The following is a 22,744-nucleotide window of genomic DNA, read 5'->3' as shown; positions in this document are numbered from 1 at the left end:
AATATTATTTAACTGTAAGAATTCATTTACATTTTAACAGTTTGTGAACATCTCTTATCAATACATTTTGGCACAGCCAGCCCTTTTGGAGCATTCATGATCTTGATTTGTCCCAAAACGAAAATGAGTTTGACACCCTGTTTTAGGGTAATGAATGTTAGTACAAGTAATTTGTAGTGAGGTAAGTAGAAAATACATTTTGTCTTTGCCTTGAAATGTACAAAACAAATGATGATAGCTTCTAAGTGTATCACCAATGTTATGTAATTTTCAAGGGAAGGGTGAAATCAGCTGTATATGTCCTGTCAGCTCTGCTAGCTGCAGGTTAACAGGCATAAAGTTTGTTCAAAATAACAGTGAAATCAGAAGTAATGCTCATGCTATGCACAATGTGAGGCTCGTCTCACACTTTGAAACTGCGCGTGCACGCCTCCTTCTGGCTGGCCCAATCTCTCCGCTGCGCGCGCTCCCGCATCACCTCGGTGGAAGAAGAAAAAAAAAAAAAGAAACCGCTGCGGCTGTTGCAGGAGCCACGCAGGGCGAAACCACGGACTCCAGTTGGAGTTCAGCCGCTCACTCCCGGGTTTTTTGGGGGTGTTTTTCTGCGGGGACGTCACTCCAGTCGAGAGAAAGGCTCGTCAGGACCCGGATTTATTATGACCAAGTAGTGGGAGCGGTGGCGACGCGGAGGCGCGAGGCGAGGTAAGGAAAAGTTCGCCCGGGCTTTCCTTTTCTCTCTCATTGAAAGTGTCTCAGTCACAAAGTCTGGCCAGTTTTTTTTTTTTTCTTACGGATGCAAGTTCCAGTTCGCACAGCTGAGGGTGAGCCGTGTGTTTCCGAGTGGCTCTGCGTTTCAAACGTTAGCTGCTCGGGGTTTCCGACACTCAGGGATGCGAGAAGTTTTCAGCCAGTCCAGTTTTTACCCGACTGCGACGTTAGCTGCTGCTGCTGCTGCTGCTGTCAGGAGTTTCAGTAAGTAAGGCTTGAATACTGAGGGGCTCGGTTCGAGAACACCAGGTTAGGTAAAGAGCTAACACCAAACTCTTGACTGCTCTCTGTTTACTAAATGGGCTGGGCAACGCTTGAGTTAGTTTTGCCCAAGCTGGGGTCTGTAACGGGGAGTGGTACACGGTTGCGTTTCAGAGCTGCAGCATGTCAGCAGGCTCTCCATGCTGTTTTACTGGAGTTACAGACAGGGAGCCATCAGAACCGACACCTGCCAGGTCAGTATTGGTTTAATGTTATCATACTTTAATTATTTTCATCCCGTGTTTATTTGTTGTTGTCAGATTTTATGCTACTTCTTTAATTGATCTGAGCTCGGCTTCATTAATAAATACAACCAGCAGCAATAATGTTGAAGTTGCGCTGATCTGGCTGACACCAATTACCTTTGGAGTCTAAACCTGCCGATTCTAATATTGGGTAATCCTGCTTATTTATATTTTTAAAAATATTTCCTTTAAGGACAAGCCACGTTATTAGTATTTGGGATGAAATGATAGTGGTTTTAATGGTTATATTTTAGGCTGCATGAAATCAGGAAAATATTTAACTGCAACTACTTTACCTCAATTTTCCTGCTACATGTCGTTTTAACTGCAACATCTTAGCCACTAAAGAAAAACATAATGTGAAGGAGGTTGAGGGGTTTAAGAATATGTCCAGCTGAAAGGAAATGTCATGGCTATGTATTATGTAATTATCGGACACTTTGTATATAAAAACACTCCTTTCCAATTGCAACATTGCCTACACTGATACTGCAATGGCGATTTGATATATCGCAGGGTTTCCCCCAGTATATTATAAGCCTGGCGGGCCACCAGACTTTACTTGTGCCCTCACCAGGCTAAGCAGTGCTTATTTATTTAAGTCTTTTTAAAATGTTTGCATTTTTTAAGACTTTGTAATTGGTGTTCAGGTATTAATCCTCCAATCTTTCAATAACGCATAATTATCATCATGGCAATGGCTGATTTTCAGAAGTAGACAGGATTGGTATTCCCATTTCATTACCTGCTAAGGGCGGGACGTCCTTCAAACCTTTATAATAATAGTAGTTAGGCTTCTCCGATTAAAAGCAGCAGATAGAAAAACTTTTTTGTACCCACAGCAATCAGGTCCCTAAATCTGTGAGTTATAATTCCCTTTTTATATATTTCTGAATTTGTGTTTGTATGCTTCGTCTGTTTTTTAACATTGTCAATCCACTTTTATGTTGTTCTGTATGTTTGAAAATGCCTGGCTGCAAAACAGATTTCCTCCTCCCTATAAAGGAACTGAACTGAACGGATACTACTACTACCACTTTGTGTATTTTGAAATGTATTCTGATAAAACAAAGATGATACCGATAACCATCATGAATTTGCACACAATAGCCTTGACACAAAACATTTATTTCGTCACGTGCCTAACTACTAATAACCCATGATGCTTGACTGTGACTTCCATAGCAATTTTCTAACCTGCAAGCCAAAATGTCTCTCACAGAGCAAACACAAATTGAAATTTTGGGAACTATCAACTTTAACATCTCGAATGGGACAATATAATCATATATTCACCTTGTAAAATATTGCAAGCATGTCTTGACGTTGACTACTGGCATGTTTTGCTGCTTCGTCAAATCCATGATGAATGGACGACGAATAGATGGAGAATCGAGTTAAACATATAATTCAATTCAATATTGATCAGGGATTTTCAGTGCTTTTTAGTTGTTGAAATCCCACAGCTTACCAGTACATGTGGTAAGCGGGCATCGTGGGATGAGAAAATGTTCAGGGATGGAAAGACTGTCTTGTCATGCAAAACCAAGTTTCCTGTTATTCTTTAAACCTGAAGTCATACCCTCAATGCGTGGCAAGGATTTTTCTCTGTGGACTTTTTGTTTGAATAGTGGAAGGAGCTAACATACAGAGTTTTCACCACATTCTTCCTCATTTCTCCTCTGTCTTTAACTGATGTAATAATTCACCAATCATGGAAATAATCCAGTTTCACTTTGTGTGGGAAATCATCACCCTTTAGCTTTGTGACGATTGAAGCAGAGGAAAATGAAGAAATGTAGTTAAACTCCAGATCAGTTCTAAAAAAAAAAAAAAAAGGCTCAAAAAATGGAAGCAAGGTGTTCTTCAGCAATATTTGTTTTCCAAGAAGTTTCAGACATCATTAATCCTACAACAGCAAGAACAAGGTGGAGAACTCATCATTTAAAAGAAACGATGCTCGCAGTTTTAAATAGTCTGCCACTGATAGTGTGTGATGGATGCCCTATCAACCTGGGCGTCCATCACAGGCTGATAGGAACACATCTAATGAAAAAAGAGAAACTACCCCTGACTGAAGTCCAAGTGTCCACTGTGTTTTTATACACTTCAGTGTGACCTATGCAGTGTGCAATAATGGCAAGAAATCATGTTGATGAAGCACTGATTTGCTCTGGGCAACTACAGAGAGCCTGTTCATATGGCTTTAAATATGATTTTGAATAAGCTCAAAAAATGCATCAAGGTACATCCTGGTAGTTTCTGCATTCATATGCTGAAAATGGTGCCATATAAAAAAGAAAAATTATTTTTTTTTTAGTCTGGATCTGCCAATCACTAATCAGTCAATTAAATGAAATTTCAAATTTATGAACTGTACATTTGCAGATCCCTTCTAAATAGAAACCAAGACCAAGGTAATAAAGCAGGCTATACCATTTCATTATTCTACGTTTACCTAAAAAAAGAAGATGGAGGGTGAATGCTTTTCAAATTAATGTAAGAAACTTTAGCAAATTTGAAGCTGCAAAAATTAACATTCAAATGAAATCGCAAACCTTTTGATGGAGCCTGTCTTTCTCTCCGATAACCATGAAGTTGCAGCTTCTGTTGCTTGTTTTTTTTTTTTTTTTTTTTAAAGTATTCTGGCTCAAGTAAAACATTCATTAGTACTAAGTGTCACAAGTACAGGTCACTGAAAGTTTAAGTACATCAGCGCCCCGAGCCACGGCTCATTCAAAGCACCCTGTGTGCTCATGATAAACGAGCTCTCCTTTTGTTTGTTCGTGTTGGCCCGTAGTGTTCAGTTCTTGTTTTTACTTACTGTCAAGTGGACGGAGACAGTAGCTGTTAGGTCTCTGTTAGCAATACTGCTTCACCTGCGCTCGGAAAAAGGCTTTAGTGGGGTTTGCAGCAAATCCGGGTTTGCCTCATGGTAATTGTCCTCTGAATGCTCGTCCCGGGAGCCTTGTGGGCCAAATATTTGTTGGAGAGTTTCCTACATCTCTGAGTGGGGAACATACCTTTCATTCTTGTGGTGAGCAACAGGAAGATTGTGTTTTGTGGTTATCTGGGTGTTTGTTGTAAACAGAACAGTTATGGCCTCTTTTTTTTCTAGGTGCATTGCTTTGTTTTTTATTTTTTACCATGAAATTTGACAGGAAGAGATTGTCTGTTGAAACAGAACATTTCAGGACATTTTGTATTTCCTGAATTTGTAATTCACCTTTCCAGGTTGTCCGTGGATCCTAGAAAAGCCTGAGAAAGTCTTAAATTCATGGAAATTAAGGCCTTAAAATATCTTAAAAGAATAGCAAAAGGTATTTTGGCCTTAAATATATTAAACTCAGGTCTTAAATTTAGTTTTGGCATGACTACTTAATCGTATATTGTATGTAATCTTTTTCTCGCCAGACTTTTCTATCAGGCAAATGTTTGAGCCACATGCAGACATCTTTGTGACTCATTGCTAACATACCCTTGCCAAGCTAGCTATGTTAGTTAACCTTGACAAATGCAAAAGAAGCTAGTTAGCTTAAGTGCAAATGTATTGCCAGCTGGCTGGACGAAGTTTGTGCATTTCTATGAGGAATGTACGAAAAATGTTTAAAAAAGTGTTTTGTTTTTTTTTTGGACTAGAAAAAAAAGCAAAGGTCTTAAAAAGTCTTAAATTTCAGTTGCTAAAACCTGCAGAAACCATGCATTCAGTTGGGCACTCCAAAGCCTATCACTTAAGGTTTAGGTTTTCTTGTGGCACTGATGTTGATGTTGAGATGGAGTAGAAGAACATAGAAATGTTCAACATTCGGTCCTTCAAGACGTAAAAAGAAAATCATCAACCAGTTAGCTCAACAATGCTTTTTATATAAGAGAACATTTTTGCCAGTTTTCAGCAAAACACATATTCCAACTCTTTTAATTTTTAATTACTTGACAAAACACTGATGATGTGACAACTAAATGGTGCACCCAAGAGTCTAATTTGAATGGACTGATTCGACATTTTTTGTAATTTATTTTGGTTAAGAGCACACTAATCAGCTTGAACTAGTCACTTATGAATAACATTTCAAACAAGAGACCTCTTCTCTGACTGCTTTGCTAAAAATTTACAAAACATTCTTTTCTAATTCTCTTAATTACTGTATCTTGAGCTAACGAGCTGCAAAGCATGTACAAACTGCATTATTTATCTAAAGTGGCATGAAAGTACCGAATTCTCTCAGTTGTTATTGTTTATTTTATTAATTCATTTCAGTTTCAGAGTCTGTTTAATTGCATCTCAGCATGAAGCTCAGGGTCTTTTTGTGTGATAGTGGATTAATTTGATGTATGACCGGCTGCAGAGGTTTTCCCATATGGTGTGAAACTCAGTTAGAGTTTCCTTTAGTTAGTTTTGTTTATTGAAATAGTTTTTACTAGCAAAAGAATAACCCCAAAGCACTTTAGTTTGTCACCTTTCCTTGTCGAAACATGGTCACTAAAATAAATCACTCCTTTGGACAAAATATCTTATGCAAACAAAGTTTTTTATTTATTTATTTGCCTATTGTGAGAATCTGAAAGTGGTGGGATGGTTGTGCAAAACAGGAAAAAAAAAAAACATTTATCACTGTTGCAGATACAGGAGCCTTCCTGACCCTTTTAAGTTGTTCTCAGATATTATGTTAGCATGTAGCATTAGCGCAGCTAGCATGTGGCATCCTTCAGCATTTCTTTCCTTGTTGAAGATTGACTGGAAGAAATGCAACAAGTTAGGCAAATGTTAATGAGTTTATATATTATCGATTTTGATGCAAATTAGTATCTTTAAATAATTCATTTTTCTAGCATTTATCATATCTAGATATCTATCATTTAGAAAACCCTCAAGATGCATTCACTGCATGAGTTTCATATTCCTGCAAACAGTTTGTTGTCCTAGATGTGTAGATTTTACCGTCTTTTTTTCTGAGTGAATAATTTTCTCACCACCCAGTGTTTCAAAGCAACAATCATTGGGCTGTGATTTGCAAAATGCATGAAAAAGATCAAATAATTCTGTGTATCAGTTATTTGTTGGGCCATTATCTGCTTACATTACGTCAGTAATAGCAGTCTGTTTATCTTTTTCATCTGACGTCATTCTGCTTTAATGCAAGAAGTATAAAAAAGCAGTGGCTGATATTAGATTGCAGAGCATGAGCTGCACTGCACACTCTTCAGTAGAAAAGTGATCCCTCTCTCACAGCTGCATCCCAAACAAATTTTCTGTAAAATGTCAGATACCAAAGCCTCAATGTGACGTTCACATTACCATGCAGACTAAACATGTTGGCTGCAGTGATGTTTTTTTCTTTAAATCAATTCCATGTTTATTCTTGACATTTCTATAATTCATTACTGCAATACTGGGAGCCACATTTAGTTATTTTTAATATCAACGTTTGGAAGATATTGCATAATTTCTCTTGATCTCAGTGATCATAGTTATTTTTGTTGTATATTCCATTAACATGAGTGTATTTAAAGACAAACTAAGTTAAAAAGTTAGATTTCTTTTATATACTCTTTGTTTAACCTAATGTATTAAATGTAACCAACACTGCAAAAAAGAATACCCCAAATCTACTCAATAAAATTAAGACAACACATTACAACCAAATCACTGTGTTTGGAGTTGAGCTAAATTTACGTAATTTATACAAGTTACATTTAGGAATTTAATTTAAGTATATTCAAATAGAAAATCTAAATTGGTTAATCATAACTTAAACGTGAAATTAAGTTGGGGAAAAAAGTACAATGCTTTATATAAATTAATCATAAAAATTCATTTAATTTAATGTTATGGGACTTGATGTCCTCCAACTGCAACAAAGGAGCATTTTCACAGGAAGAGCTTTTCACTTAAAAATTGGATAAATGTATCAACATAAATTCAAGTGAAATAAAGCAAAATTATTTTGTTTTATTTCACTAGAACCAGTAGATTTTGTTGTTTAGGAATATCGGTCTTGACCCTAAAACTGGATTAGACAGTTTTAATTAAGATTTAAATGAACAACTGCCACAAAGTTAAAAAAGTAATTACATTAATTATATTTTACTTAATGTATTATGGTTGAAATCTGCTTGATCACAGGCTCATTTTTTACAGCGCAGCACCTAAAGTCAGATTAAGATTACATCAGAAATCTCTTGTGGGATTAAAGTAATCTTAATATGTGTTGAAGTTTTAAAATATAAAAGCACTTCACCCAAAGAACAGATTGGTGGTAGCACCATGATATGGGGTTACTTTTCTTCAGACGGAATAAAATGTTTTGTAGGTGGATAAAATCATAAACGCTAATTCAACAGTGATTTAAAGGATACAGCCACATTAATTATTTAATACCAGAAAAATTAAAGTTTTGGAACAGCCTAGTCAAATCCATCTGTTTTGGGGTGTTGACAGACTAAATGCTGGAATTGAACTAAAAAGCGTTTCAACAAAGTATTAGTTTAAAGGGATCCAACCCTGTACAATTTGGTTGTTGCAGCTCGTTTAATTTTTACATTTTCTCCCAAACTATTTGTTTTCACGTTGAATCATACACGTGAGAGGTAGATAAAACTTTAAAATGACTCATCAAGGTATGATATGAGGCATTTTAAAGGAGTTGAGAACTTTTAAGCAAAACATGAAAAACTGTTTAAAGAAAATAAAAAAAAATAAAAACTTGTTGGAATCCAAACCAGGTTTTACATATTTACATGACTGACTGAGAGATTTCGACTCTACAAGCTCAGTTTTTCCAAAGGCCAGAGGCTGACTGTAACGTCACGCTCTGTTTACACCAGGGATTTGGTATATTTGTTGCTCTGCAACAAAAACAGCCCTCAAACAACTTTAGGTGCTTTTGAAGGTCAGCATGCTTGATAAAGTACAGTTTGGGCTGGAGGCCATCTTTTAAATGAACTCAGTTCTTCTTGCAATCAAGGGAGAGCATCAAGGCAGAGCTATTTTTTGTTGTTGTTTAGGAATATCGGTCTGTCCTTAATTCATACGGGAAGGTACGTGTCGAGACTTAAGTGAAATGTTTTGTTTTTAGGGAATCAGATTGACTTTTTACATGTACGCACATGACCTGACATGACCGTTCGGGTTCATATTCATCAGATAAACGCAACACTTTCACGCCAAGAGCTTTCCGTGTGCATTAATGCCACATTTTATCAACAGAATTAGGGTGAAAGTTCACCTGGCTTTGATAAGTTGGAGTCAATTTGGGAAGTAGGTGTGAAGTGGTAGGTGAACAATGCAGCACCTTCATTCCCTTTACATTTGTTGGTGAGCTGATGCACCTCTGAAGGGAAGAACCTGGGAGCAAAAAAGGCCGCCTTTTTTACCAGCATTGAGCAAGAGCTGTTTTGTGAAAAGAACTTCTGTGGTGAGTTGTTGTTCTGGTGGAGGCCGGACAGTTATATGAATGCTATTACTTATTTTGAACAAGCCAAACACTTTGTTTTTGACCAACCAGACATCAGTTGTTATTGATCAGCATCTCATTTCCATCAATTTATTCCTTTAATGGTGTTTCTGATTGCTGTATATTCCCCCTTGCCAATTTATTCATGTCTACAATAGGTGTGGTTGACCTTTATAGGGATTGTTGACTGTGTAAACAGTGATTATTTGGAAAATTAAGGGCTCTGGCGTTGCTGATAAGCCGTTAACTAGGGCCTGACCTTGAAAATGTCAATGTAATAGGCTTGTGGCCGTCGTGTTCAGCTCTGGTACCTTAAAAATCTTAGGAACCATAAATTAAGTAAACTCAACATTATCTCGGTGGAAACATTTGGCCTGTTATTTCCTTTAGCCATTGTCATAGAACATTGCTCAAACTAGACATTAACCAAATGTTTGTTTAAATTACATGCATTTACATTAGTTGTTCAGTGTCAAGTGTAACGCTTCAGCATGTTTGAATTAATAACTGAGCTGGTGATGCTCTGATTGCTCAGTAAATGTTAAAGTGAGTTTGTAATTGGTTGACTTTGTTGGTGCAGCGCCTCAAGGACGGTCAGAAGTTAGCTAACAGTGAACATAATTAGAGATGCATCAATGACATATCGATCAAATAATTTTGAGCTAGATGTGCCTTGGTATGTGAATATTTGGTAATAAACCTGAAAATCCAGTATGTTGGTTGGTGAATCAATCATAAGATCTAACAGAATGTGGTAACAGCAGAAAGAAAACACCGTTAGCCTAGAGGTTTCTAAAAAGGAAGTCAGAGGAAGATTAGAAATATACATTTGAAAGGAAACTGTTTTCTTTACACACATCCAAATATTTACCCAGTCATTCAGACTGCAAAAGGGTGAGAGAGAGCAAGACTTTAAGCAGATAACTGGACGGCTTAACAAATTACAACACACTGTGTGCAAATGCTTTTGATCCTATTATAAATAATGATAAGAAACCAAAAAATGCTGCTGTTCATAACAATAACATAATCCATATAGAGAAAATATAATCTAAATTCATTATCGACAGGCCAAAGCTTTACACAAAAAGAGAAAAGGTTGCATCTCTATAAATGATTTTTTTAATGAGAATACTTAAAGATTTCACATATGCTTTTCTATTTTTAAACATAGAAGGCAAAACTGTTCAGATGTGAAATGGTGAATGCTACAAGCAAAGTTACCCAGAAAGCCTTTTGGATGAGACTGAACCTAATATTGTTGTTCTCTGTCATTCAAACACCTCTTGATGTGATATGACGTCTAACTACTTCCTGCATTTCAACCCAGTGCCAGTTTTGTCTTTTCTCTCAGTTGTGTGTTTCCTGCTTCAATATCTTTAAAAAATAAGCTACTGTTTAAATCACAGTGGTAGGTTATAATCTGAAGCTGCTGCACCCAGTAGTTTAATGATTGGTTTTAAATGCATTGCAGTACTCAACATGAGATAAACTCTCCCTGCCACCATGTTTTGTCCTGTAGAGTTCAAAAAGCAATCTTGAAACAGGAGCCAGCAGTGATGTAAGCCCGTTTTATTGTTGACGTCTTCCAGACCTCTCACCTGTTTCTCTGCTTGTAAAAGGCTCTATTATGCCTCACTAATGTCTACTTAATTGTTGATTGATGTGAACCGTGTCAGTGGGGATTAGCTTTTGCTTTTGGTTATGGAAAAACCTACAGGACCTTTCTATATCAGCAATAAATATGAGGACCTTGGCAGGAATGTCTTCTATATACCCACTTTTCTTTAAATAGACTTTAAAAAACAGAGGTTACTTTTGAAGATTCCTTGTGCTTCAACTTTGCCTTCCAGTCTTGGTATTTTGTATTTTTCCTAAGTATCCTACAAATAGTAGAGGAGTAAGACCAGGATATTGTCAGATTATTAGGTCAGGACAAATGTTTTGTAAAAGACCAGTGACAAGCTTTATTAGCAGATAAAAGGAAATGGTAGGAGCTAGAATCAGCTTTTCTATCCTTGTGCAATGTAAAAAGGAAAGCAATGTTGCTATTCAGAGTTTTGCAATCGTAGCTGGTCTCAGAGCTTGCACAGTTTATTTCCTAGGGCTGCAGAGGACGATAGGCTCCAAAAAGAGAGTTAACAATCTTTAGAGAGATTGAAATCTGCAGATGAATTGGGTTTCCAGTTTCATTGGCTGCCCAGTGCCCGCAGGCAAAGTGGTACAGTTCTGTGTTGCTAGTGATTCAATCTGAGACTTGATGGACATAATTGTTGAAAATCTTTAGTTATTTCACAAATCAATGCAAATATTGTTCTCAAAATGTAAGCAACTGTAAAGATAGATTTATTCTTTATCTTTTATTGTTGAATCCCTCTTGGGAACTTGGATAACATTGCACACAAGCTAGTCTTCAGAAGCAGTGTGTATTTATGAGCGACTGCAGTTCTATTAATCTGACTGTACAGACTGTTAACATAAAATACATTTTTATTCTAGAGTTGGTTATTAAATTGAAATACTATCAGAAATTCAAATTTTTGAAGAAAAGGAGAAATTTGGTTTTTAAATGGTATTTGCAAACAATTTTGGAACTCAACCAGGATATTTTTGTCATCAATACCAATCCAAGTCCTTTAAGGACAGCCAGTAGTCAGTACAATTGTTGGCCAAAATCAATACAGTGTATATTCCTAAAATCTTCAACACTTCAGCATTTTGGCACAGTTGATGTCGTGTAATGACTAGCAAAACTAATGTCACCAATTTTACTCTGTTTTGATATGACTCAATAATATCTTGTCTGTAACACATTTTAGTGCAGGTTCTTGTCTAGACAAAACTTAAAGAAGAACATGGTCTCTCTCTTCATAAACTTAACATTTAATGACTAGTGTTTCAGGTGCTCTCTTATAAACTCCAGATACCCATCGCATTGAAAAGCGTCTTGATTGGGAACCTGATTTTGGGATCCAGTCAGGACACGTGTAGTTTTTGGTGTCTAAGACAATTAAAGCAGTTTTTATGTTAACAGGCTTACCTCATATAAAATTAAATATCCGTTAAGGTGTTTAGCTACAGCTATATGCATCCGATCCCAACTAGCTTGTTATGAGAGGACAGTTACTATTCCAATGGGTAAATTCGCATTTTAATCTGAGACAAGGTTGGCAGCGGTCAGCCTCATTGGCAGCAGCTCTGCCCAATTTGCTCCGACTGTTGAACCCTGTGAAATTGAGAACAATGTTATTAAACTAAGGTGGCTGAAATTTTTCTTTCCTGCCTTTGTCTAAAGTCTTTATGTTTTTTTAAATTCAAAGTAGCCCATGATTTATTGATTTATTTTTTACTTCTTTTTTTTTTTGCATTCAAAGATAATGTTCAATTGCCAGACCTGTAAAAAAAACCTGAGTCTTTGAAAGCCTTTTTTTTAAATGCACAAAGATGTCTAACCCTAATAGGATTATTATTAAACTCAAAAAAGGACATCAGAAGGTTTGAAATGGGTCAATGAATTTATTGACTGAAAATGGTGGCAGTGCTTAAAGTATAATTTTTTATTTTATTTTACTCTTTTAAACATTTAACCTGTTGAACCCAGAATAAAGCCGCTTGAAGACAATTTGGCTGATTCCGTTCTCTGGCCTAGTGATTGGTACATTTCAACAACATTGTTACTTTAACTTGCATACCAACATTTCTGAATATATCCATTTGAGTGTATTGTTTTGCTTCACTAAATTAAAAGAAATGTGTCTGAGGCTAAAACCTTCAGAGATGGATGAGTCTGCTAAGTTACTACCACAATGGATTGGAGGGTGTGGTAAACCTATGATTGCGTTCTCTAATATTGCAAACACAATAAACCTTCATGTTTTATAATCTTTCAACCAGCTCATCATGACTTATAATATTCCATCCCAAAGTTGAATTCACAGAGATTCCGGTTTTTATGTCTTCCTATGACGACAACCTCTCCTATCCATTATTGTGTTGGTTTGACGCTCAGCAGTTTAAGGTGGTATGGACATTACGCAATATTCGCGGGGAAAACGCCTCGCGGCGTTCGCCACCTCAACACTTGTAAATAAAAACCAGAGCCTGACCTCTTCTGACACAGCAAGTCCATTTTCCAGAAATAAATCCTGCCAGTGGCATTCGAATTAAACCTGCACACTCACTCCATTTTCAAGCCAGCCAGCTGAGCGAGAGCGCATCTCCAATTACCTAACTCATAGTCCATCCTTTTACTCTCATGTCATTCTACACACACACACAGATCAGAGCTTGTCTTAGCTCCATGACTCCCCCCATCCATCTGCTTGTTTTGGTGGTACCTTTTTTTGTGTCTTGATCGAACGAAAACAGTACTGGTACGAAAACAAACCCAGACCCTGGCACCGGCATTCGGGCTCATACCAAAGCTGCATCAGTTCTGCAATGGGAGTGTGACGTATCTGTCTGAGAATGGTGAGAAAGGAGTGAACACATGCCCATCCTTATTTGGATGAGAAAAACTGGTTTGTGGATTTTCTGTTTGCTTTGTGTATGACTGTGATAACCAGTGGCTGAGCTGGCCAGACACTGGCATCCAGCCACGAGGTTTGGGCCATGAAGGAAAGAGGAACGAGGAGCCGGAGGAATGTGACGGGGTCTCTGATTCACAGAACTGTTGAGTGACAGCAACAGGGGCAGCACTCAAACTAGCCAGCAAGCTTACTGCTGGTAAACAAGTTCTGCTATTCAGTTCATCTTCTTTGTGAATTCACAACTGGGCTGAGATCAAAGTTAAAATCTGATGTTCCTGTTTTTTTATCTTTTTTCGCTCTTGCATTGAGGAGGAGATCAGCTTGAGCTATTTTTGCTGATGAGTAAATACAATTTAAATAAATACAGAACTAATTCATGCACATATTTATGTTGGCATGCATATTTCTGCCTTGTGCCAGCATATGTGTCTCTGGGCCGGTGTTCCAGTACAGCACCTGCATTGACTCGTGATGGTGAAAGGTTCTGTAGACATCACAGGAAACTTTAGCATTTGTGCATTTAAGTAAAAATACAATTTGTAATAATAAAGAACAATAACACTCTGCTTGTTTATTCTAAATGTTTTAGTGGTTTTCTTCATGTGTGATATAAACTGCTCCACTTCACAATTTCACAATGGGGATATAAAGTCACTGCAAAAATGGTAATCTATATATTCAGCAGTCAGTCAGCCATGGCTCCGATTAAAGAACGGTTGGACAAATGCAGACAAACCTCATTTTACTTTCTTGTATCCAGCACTACTTCTATTTTCCATTTATAAATGCATCAACCAAGTAAAGTTTTTGATGTCATTTTCTGGTGTATCTATAACTGCAAAGAACAGGTTTTTCCTATAATCCTTAGAACAAAAAAAATATCAATTGTCAATGGTGTTTTCACACGTCCAGTAGACTCGGTTCAATTGGGGACCAAAATTTGTTCCACTTTTTGCTGGTGCGGTTCACTTTCACACTGTACTGTGTCAAATAATCCAAACCCTTTGAACAACCTGTTTCCCCCGTTGACTGTGGTGACGCTGCACCAAGAACTACTGAAGGAAATTACACCAAAACCTCCAAAGAAGACATGAACGCAATTTCCTTAACAAAAGTTAAACAACAATGCAGAAGGGTCAGATTTTAGCAGGTGTAGGGTTTCTCTTTTGTCTTTGGTAAAAGACTATAAGCCATTTTCCCCGCTAGTGCTAGACTCTTGCATTTATAATTACCCAGAATGCCCTGCGCTTTAGTTTGCTTCCTACTTTTGGAGCGACCACCGCTTTCATGCATTCGAACTGTGCCAGAGTTTACCTGCCTGTGACGACATCTAGGTTGTTAGGCAGGCCTGAGTTTGTTTTTTGCTCTGCATCAGAGTTTGCGTGTTCATATCTACCCAAACAAAACGAACTTTCTAGGCAAACAAACAAGCGTTTGATTAAAGTGGACCTAATAGGGCTGGCACAAATACCACATAATCATCACAAGTTGGACCGAAGAGGACCAAAGAAAAATGGAAATCACTAGTCACTAGGAAAAGCTCAAACTGTGCGTCCCCAATCTATACCCCTCCGACATTCACAAACCCTTACTATTTAACAAAGTTTTCACTTTGCACACATCGCAGTTACTGGCAAGAACATCTCAGCCAGTTGAGCAGCACATGTTAATTTACTGTTATTGCATCAGCAAGAATTTGACTCGGAAAAGAGGTTATACATCTCGATGAGAGCAGCGTTCTTCAAAAGACAGCATTGATTAAGTAGGTTTGTTACTTAGATACTGAGATGGTAGGACCAACACAGACTCACTTTAACTGTAGCTTTTGATCAATAATTAGACCATATACTTTGCTTTACATTGAAAAAAAAAACCCTGGACATGATTCAAGGCAACACAAAGCAAAAGGAAGAGACAATGTTTTTTCTTTATTGTTTTTTCTATGATACACCAACACAAATGCCATATTTGTGAAGAGGAAAAAAAATAAGGATGTGGTTGGAACTGGATAAAATGTTAATTTCAGTTTCTTGTAAGGGTATTTATGCAAGTTAAAACTTTTTAAGTGCTTATGTGGGCTGCTATGTTTGTGCTGAGCATTCCTTTACAGCACAGATTTCAAAGAGACGTCTTGTTGGTTTTCATCCCGACACAGTTTCTCTGTTTACTTAAAAAAAGTGCCGCAGTCCTCGGTTACTTTTGTACCGGCTGGAGTTACTGGAGCTCAGCGAGTTTGCTGACCTGCAATTAGTGCCGACCATAAACAACCAGAACCCCAGTGAGCGGTGCCACGGGTGGCTGCCCTCACCACGACAATCTGGAGTTTCCCTTTTGTCCTCAAATGCGTCAGATGTAGAGCCAGCTGCCCACCCCGAGGTTTCAACTGTGCGCCTACTGAGACGACTGAAAGAAAGTTGTGGAGGCGGTCGCGAAGTATGGATTGAGAAAATGTATAAATACCACTGGGGGGAAGCAATACGTTGCAACGCCTGTGGCTTTAAAGAGGTTTTAGCATGTCGCACTTCCCTTTTGTTTACCAGTTTTAAATATAGTGCCTGATGTCATGTGAAAGTGATGCAAAACCTTGCCTCTATGATTAAATCCGATACTTTGTCCACTCTGGTTTCAGATACATTGTTATGACATTGTTAATGTGCTACTTGACCTCACTCCAATTTATTGGACATTTTATGTTCTTTCTTTCAAAATGATTGCAGCAATTCAATCACTTGCCAGATTCTGCTTGCCAGATATTTCACTTGTGATGTAATCTTTGGGAAAATAGTCACTTAGTTATGCTGTCATTGGCTTGGAATGGAGGCATTATATGCATTTCTTTTCCAGATTATCAGCAAATTGCTGCGGGGTTTGGTTTATCAGTTTCCAGATGTGTTGGGAACAAAATATTGGCCTAAATCCACTGTGGGTCAGCTAGCTGCCCATGCTGTGGCTTCCTGTATCATTTAGATGAAATGGTAATGAAGAGTGTTTTCACACCTGATAGACGCAGTTCTATTGGGGACCAAAGTTGCAACATTTGTTCCATTTTCAGGTGGTGTGGTTCACTTTCAAATTGCACTGTGTCAAACAAACCTAGTGTTAAAAACTCTGTACACCTCCTCGCCAGTGGTGGCGGTGCACAAAAAAAACACTGAAGGAAACAACATGAAAACCTCTGAAGAAGACATGAGCACAACGTCCGTCTTCTTCCGTCTATTTTCTCAGCCGTCTTCTAAAGAAAAATGGAGTGGTGTCAGATTTTAGCAGTTGTATGATTTCTCTTTTACCTTTGATAAAAGATCATTAGTTATTTTTCCCACTAGCATAAAAATAAATAAGACTTGTGCTTTTGTTTTGGTTGTATTTATCCAGAATGCCCTGCACTATTGGTTCACTTCCTGCTTTTGGAGAGGTACACTATCTCCAAAAGCAGATAGTGGTTCACATATGCATTTGAACCGTGTCAGAGTTCACTTCAGTCAAACAGTGATCTACGTTTTTAGGCGGAGCAGAGTTTGCTTTTTTGGTCCTCATCAGACTTTGATTGCGCATTCATAACTCACCTAACGAACCGGGCTTTCTAGACAAATAGGCTAGAGTTAGATTAAAGGGGATTGTGAATACAATCGGAAATTGCATTGGAAATTGATTTGGGCTTTTATTTAGGTATAAAAGAGATATTTAGGTATCTCTATATTTTCATGAGAAAGAATACAGCGTTCCTGCACTCTCATAATAATTGGAAATTGATTTGGGCTTTTATTTAGGTTTGGAGTAGCATGGAACAAAGAAAAAAATATATATAAATACACACAGAAAAATATTTCTATTTGATCCCTGATCCATTAACTAAATGTTGAATCCATCCATCTGGTATTTGAACATTTTTGAAGGTTCAGATTAAAATTTTGTTATTGCTGTTGAAATGTAAGTAGTCAAAAGAAACTTTTGTATTAAGAAATGAGTAATTGAATTTAGAACCTGAGAACAGCAAACAGCATGGCGTTAAACACCTTTAAATCCAATTTCTTTGCCTTGGCCTGTCTAGTATGACGAGAATCTCTGAAACTTTTCTGTTTCCCAGTCAAATCCTGTAATATCACAAGTGGTTTCAGGGGTTAGCGTAATGCAAAGTCTTTGATCCAGGTAGTGTTGAGCTTGGCATGTGTTTTTTTTTTTCTTCCTTCTTCTCGTGGGGATCTCAGTATTTGCTTCAGTTTAACATCAAATGCCTTGCCACACATTCACAGTACCCAAAGCTCGCTTTGACAGCATATGAAATCGTAACGTCCAATTACGGCACATTGCCAGGTTGGATCCAGATTTGATATTTTCTCAGCTTCATACATAAAAGATGTCCACCGTATCATCCTAACCGCAGTCTGTGAAGCCTAAGGTCCAGCAGGAACAACAGTTTGCATCATGGTAGCTGTGTGTCAAACACAGACACATGGAAATGTTTTGACCGCCCATCTGTTTGAAAAAGAAGAAGAAACTGCGGTGCTGTGCCAATTAGAGCGGGAGGAAGGAAGTGGTCAGCTCTAAAAACCCAAGAGTAAACAAAAACCCAGGGGAGGCTTGACCTGGATCCTTTTTTAAATTTTTTATTTCAAGCTCAGGGGCACTTCAGACCGATTACTGCACTTAAACCTAAGAGCATTTTAACTCTATTGTCTTCATCTGTATCAAATTATGTAAGTAATGTCTAGCTTATGTAAGTAATGTTTGGCTTGAGCTTCAGACATGTAAGGATTATTATTACCAACCAAGGATTATTTCATAGAAACGCTGATGTAAAAAACCTACAAAATCAAATATTAACTTGATTTTGCCTCCTTTCACCCACTGTGAGCACAAGAAACCAATATTTGGGTTGGAATATGTGCTTAAATATGAAATCATGTTATCAAGTGTACCCTCTTAGAGCACAAAATAATAATAAAACCTTTCGGTATAAACAGCCTCCCTTCCTCCAGGCGCTTAACTTCTAATAGTTTAGAACCACAAGCTGAACTCAACACTAACATTTCCTTATATAGCTTGTTTTCTTGCCTGAGCCAGACTGCGGGGTAAGAGGGTGAAACCAGCATGTCACGCCCGCAGGGATGAATTTAAGGGGAGGGGAGTGGTTCTTGTCTAATTTCTGTTGACTCACTGCTTTTAATGAGAAGTGGGACTTGACGCCCGTTGTTGGAGGATAGGTCAGGAATTGCTCGTTAGTGTCTGCTGGCGTTATTAATTCACCCCGGCCTCTTTTGTCTTTCGCTGTTATGATTGTTATCGTGCATCATCAAGGAAGGAGCCACGTTTTTGTTTTGCTTCAAGACACGTTGTTGTGTTGGGTCCTCCAGGAGACGTGCTGACCGCAAAGAGATCACATTAATTATTTTATGTCTAGACTTGTTGTCACACGATGTCAAGAAGACGTGTGATGTTTTTGCTGCTTACTATGAGAAGATATCTGTTTATTATTTGCTTATGGTCCAAGTTAGACTGTGAAAACCTCAGTATTTTTATCACTTCCGATGAGTGAGAGCATCATAGTTGTGGGTTATATTTATAACCTTTACCCTAGCTACTTCCTCTTCTAGAAGTAATCATCAGATGCAGGACTAGGCAGCATTCTATCAGTTTCCATCCATTCATCCATCTTCTTCCGCTTATCCGGGGTCGGGTCGCGGGGGTAGCAGCTTCAGAAGGGAGGCCCAGACTTCCCTCTTCCCGGCCACTTCTTCTAGCTCTTCTGGGGGAATCCCAAGGCGTTCCCAGGTCAGCCGAGAGACATAGTCCCTCCAGCGTGTCCTGGGTCTTCCCCGGGGCCTCCTCCCGGTGGGACGTGCCCGTAACACCTCACCAGGGAGGCGTCCAGGAGGCGTCCTGACCAGATGCCCGAGCCACCTCAACTGGCTCCTCTCGATGTGAAGGAGCAGCGGCTCTACTCTGAGTCCCTCCCGGATGACTGAGCTTCTCACCCTATCTCTAAGGGAGAGCCCAGCCACCCTACGGAGAAAACCCATTTCGGCCGCTTGTATCCACGATCTCGTTCTTTCGGTCATGACCCAAAGCTCATGACCATAGATGAGGGTGGGAACGTAGATCGACCGGTAAATTGAGAGCTTCGCTTTTTGGCTCAGCTCTCTTCACCACGACGGACCGGTACAGCGCCCGCTTGACGGCAGACACTGCGCCAATCCGCCTGTCATTCTCCCGCTCCCTTCTTCCCTCATTCGTGAACAAGATCCCGAGATAAGATCAGTTTATTTATGCCAAATACCATTTACTGTCAGTATAGGATATGAAAATCTGGACCGATATTGAGATTTGATAAGCCTGCCGCAATAAGCACTTAGTCAATTAATTGCATGATAAGTTAATTACTATTCTGATGATTAATATTTTTTCAAGAGCAATTTAATTTACAGAGACATCATAGCTCGATTTTATTTATGGTTTCAGTTGCTGGATATTCAAAATGTCTTTCAGGTCCAGGCTAGTCTTTGAGAGAGAGCTATCTCCTATTATTATCATTATATTAGTTGAAAACAGTGTCAAAATGACAATATGAAAAATGCCCATGCATCAGTGGTAGCTGAATGAAAGATCAGATTTTTAAGTTTCAAATTGTCGGGCCGATCGAGCTGGAAATCGGTTCATCTCTATCAATCAATCAATCAAATTTTATTTATATAGCACATTTCAGTAGCAAGGCATTTCAAAGTGCTTTACATCATATCAAACACAGAAACACAATGCAACATAGAATCAACAATCAAAACACGACATTAAGTCAGGTTCCATCAATAAATTTGTAATTGATTAAGTTTCAAATACAATCCTAAACAGGTGGGTTTTTAGTCGAGTTTGCATCCATAGAAGGTTTACCTGTTACACTCCTACTGTGTTATATGGAACAAAATACCTGTTGCTATTTTTATTCCCACTCACACTCACAATCACACAGTTTAAAACGATGTAGACAGCATTTTAATGGGCTTCTGGCACAAGGCTCCGTACACTCTACTAATCTGCTAAACTCAAGTTGTAAGCATGTGTGCTTACAACTTTTGTTGTCATTTTTTGTCTTTCTAATTTACGTCGTCAACAAGTTGCTTCAATGTCTTCAGTGGTCATATGATGTAAAAATGTCTGCTTTTGTTTCAAACGAGAGTTTTCCTTCCAGTTTTCGTTCCATGAGATAAATCCTTTTGTTTTTAACCATCTTGTTCTTCTGCAGAAAAAACGCGTGCAGACGGAAGATGCGCTGAGGAATTTGTCTGAAGCAGCAAGGCGCTGATACGCTCAGCCTTAGAGGAAACGGGAAGCCAGAGCCTGGCAGGTGAGCCGAATTGCACTTTCTGCTGCCTTTTATTACCGAGCTGTCATCATTCGCTGGGTAAACAATTATCACAGTGGGACTGCTGTATCCTTTTGTTGTGTAATCTCTTCAGGCATGACAGTTTTACATAAGTGCTTCCTGTTTTTTTTCTCTGCTGTACATCAAAAATGACTGTAATCCCACAGGCTTTTCTTGGACTTTTGTTATAGATTGCTTTTTTTTTTTTCTCCTTTGGATGCCATGCTGGGTCATACATATAAATCAGTCTACACAGTACGACAAGACACATAAAGAAGCACTGTTGTCTTACATCATAACTTGTGGTGGAGGTTTCCCAGACAGACTGTTGTTGATGGGTTAGCCATTAGGATACCTTGCACACGCCGTGAAATCAGGAACATTTTCACTCGTTTACACGACGATTTGGTCATTTTTTCCCCAGGTAGACCGGAGGGCAGCAGTGTGTTTCAGTTTCTGTCCCTGCTGCCAGCTGATGAGTTTAATAGGCTAAAGTTTTTTTCTCTCATGTTTGCAGTTTGATAACAATTTAGATAAGTTTTCTTTCACAAGGAAAAAAAGATTTAAATATACTTGTAACATGTTTTTTAAAAGATAATAAAAAGTGACTACTGTCTTCAGATTGAAATTAAAAACGTTTGAGGCATAAATATTAGTGCACCGATCCGTTGGCCAGTGATCAAAATAAGATAAGATAAGATGAGATAAATCTTTATTGTCATTGTCACAAGGACAACGAAATTCAAAGGGTGCCATCAGTCGGTGCACATGCCCAAAAACAAAAAATAACTCTCACAATTCACACACAACGCAAGAATCAACAAACAACTGGCAGAAAAGAAAATAATAATAAGAACAGCCACATTCTCACATACATCATTTATGATGATTAATGGTTGTTTTTGATTGCATTTAGTTTTGTTATTGCTATTGGGTAGAAACCGTCTCTGAGATGGTTGGTTCTTGTTCTGGTTGCTCTGTATCTTCTGCCTGAAGGCAGCAGTGTGAACAGAGAATGTCCGGGGTGAGAAGTGTCTTTTGTGATGTGTTGTGCTTTTCTTAGACAGCGGTCGCTGTGCAGGTCCTCCAGTGAGGGGAGAGGGCAGCCAATGATTTTTTGGGCTGTATTCACAACCCTTTGGAGAGCTTTCCTTTGAGCCGTAGTGCTGCTGTTGTACCATACGCAGATACAGTAGGTCAGTATGCTCTCTATGGAGCACTTGTAGAAGGACACCAGCAGCTTCTCCTTGATGTTGTTCCTCCTGAGAACCCTCAGGAAGTTCAGTCTTTGCTGGGCCTTTTTTATCAGCTCGAAGGTGTTCATGTTCCATGTGAGGCCCTGCTCAATGTGGACCCCCAGGAAACGGAAATCAGCTACCCTCTCCACTCATTTTCCCCCAATGGTTAGTGGTGTAATGTCCGTTTTATTCCTCCTGTAATCTATTATGAGTTCTTTTGTCTTTGAGTTGTTGAGGAGCAGTTTGTTCTCCCTGGACCACTGCAACAGCCGCTCCACCTCACCCCTGTAGGCGCACTCGTCGCCTCCTGAGATGAGCCCCACCACTGTGGTGTCATCAGCAAACTTGATGATGGTGTTGCTGTGGTGGGCAGAGGTGCAGTCGTATGTGTACAGACAATAGAGCAGGGGGCTCATCAAAGTTTTGAACTTGCTGAACTCCTTTTGATGCTGTTTTTATTTTTAAAAAAAGATATTCTTTGAAAAACAACCGGTCGTAAACTCCAAAATCGTATTTTTTTCTGTACAGTGGATTCATCAAACTACTGGGTTGTCAGTGAAATTTAACTATCTTTCCTGTCAGTAGGGTGTTTTTAAAAGGAAGTTGGAGGATGTACAGAGATGTGAGAAGATATTTAAAAAGAAAGTTTATTTTTGAGTCATGTTTATGGTCCACTCCAGCTGTAAAGAGTGTGAGAGAGTGAGACTTCAGTAGATAAAAGGAGTACTGAAGGTATTACAACAAAAGTTTTTTTTTTTTTTATCCATAAGAGCTTCTAACTTCTGTCATGAAACATGCCAAATTTGTAAATTATTTGTCCTTTTTATATTGAAATCCTGTTTTACAGTGTCTGCTCTCTATTACACTGTGTGAAATAATTGCTTAAAATAATAAA

At 38.5% G+C, this 22,744-nt stretch overlaps 1 protein-coding gene across 5 annotated transcripts in view; it reads left to right on the top strand.

Moving 5' to 3' along the window:
- The first annotated feature begins 467 nt into the window (after positions 1-467).
- Positions 468-22,744, top strand: part of peak1 (pseudopodium-enriched atypical kinase 1) — a 96,253-nt gene continuing 73,976 nt past the window's right edge. For 3 of the 5 annotated variants that reach the window (XM_032544964.1, XM_032544930.1, XM_032544955.1), the window contains exons 1-2: positions 468-702; positions 20,492-20,593. The gene's annotated coding sequence lies outside the window, so the exon portion shown is untranslated. Of the gene's footprint in view, positions 703-777; positions 973-994; positions 1,224-20,491; positions 20,594-22,744 lie in introns of those variants that run through there. The other 2 variants (XM_032544945.1, XM_032544938.1) reach the window with 2 other exon arrangements.

This window comes from Xiphophorus hellerii, chromosome 2 (assembly GCF_003331165.1).
Source record: "Xiphophorus hellerii strain 12219 chromosome 2, Xiphophorus_hellerii-4.1, whole genome shotgun sequence".
Classification (NCBI taxonomy): domain Eukaryota; kingdom Metazoa; phylum Chordata; class Actinopteri; order Cyprinodontiformes; family Poeciliidae; genus Xiphophorus; species Xiphophorus hellerii.
The sequence above is the reverse complement of the archived record's forward strand: the minus strand, read 5'-3'. Positions and strand labels throughout refer to the sequence as shown.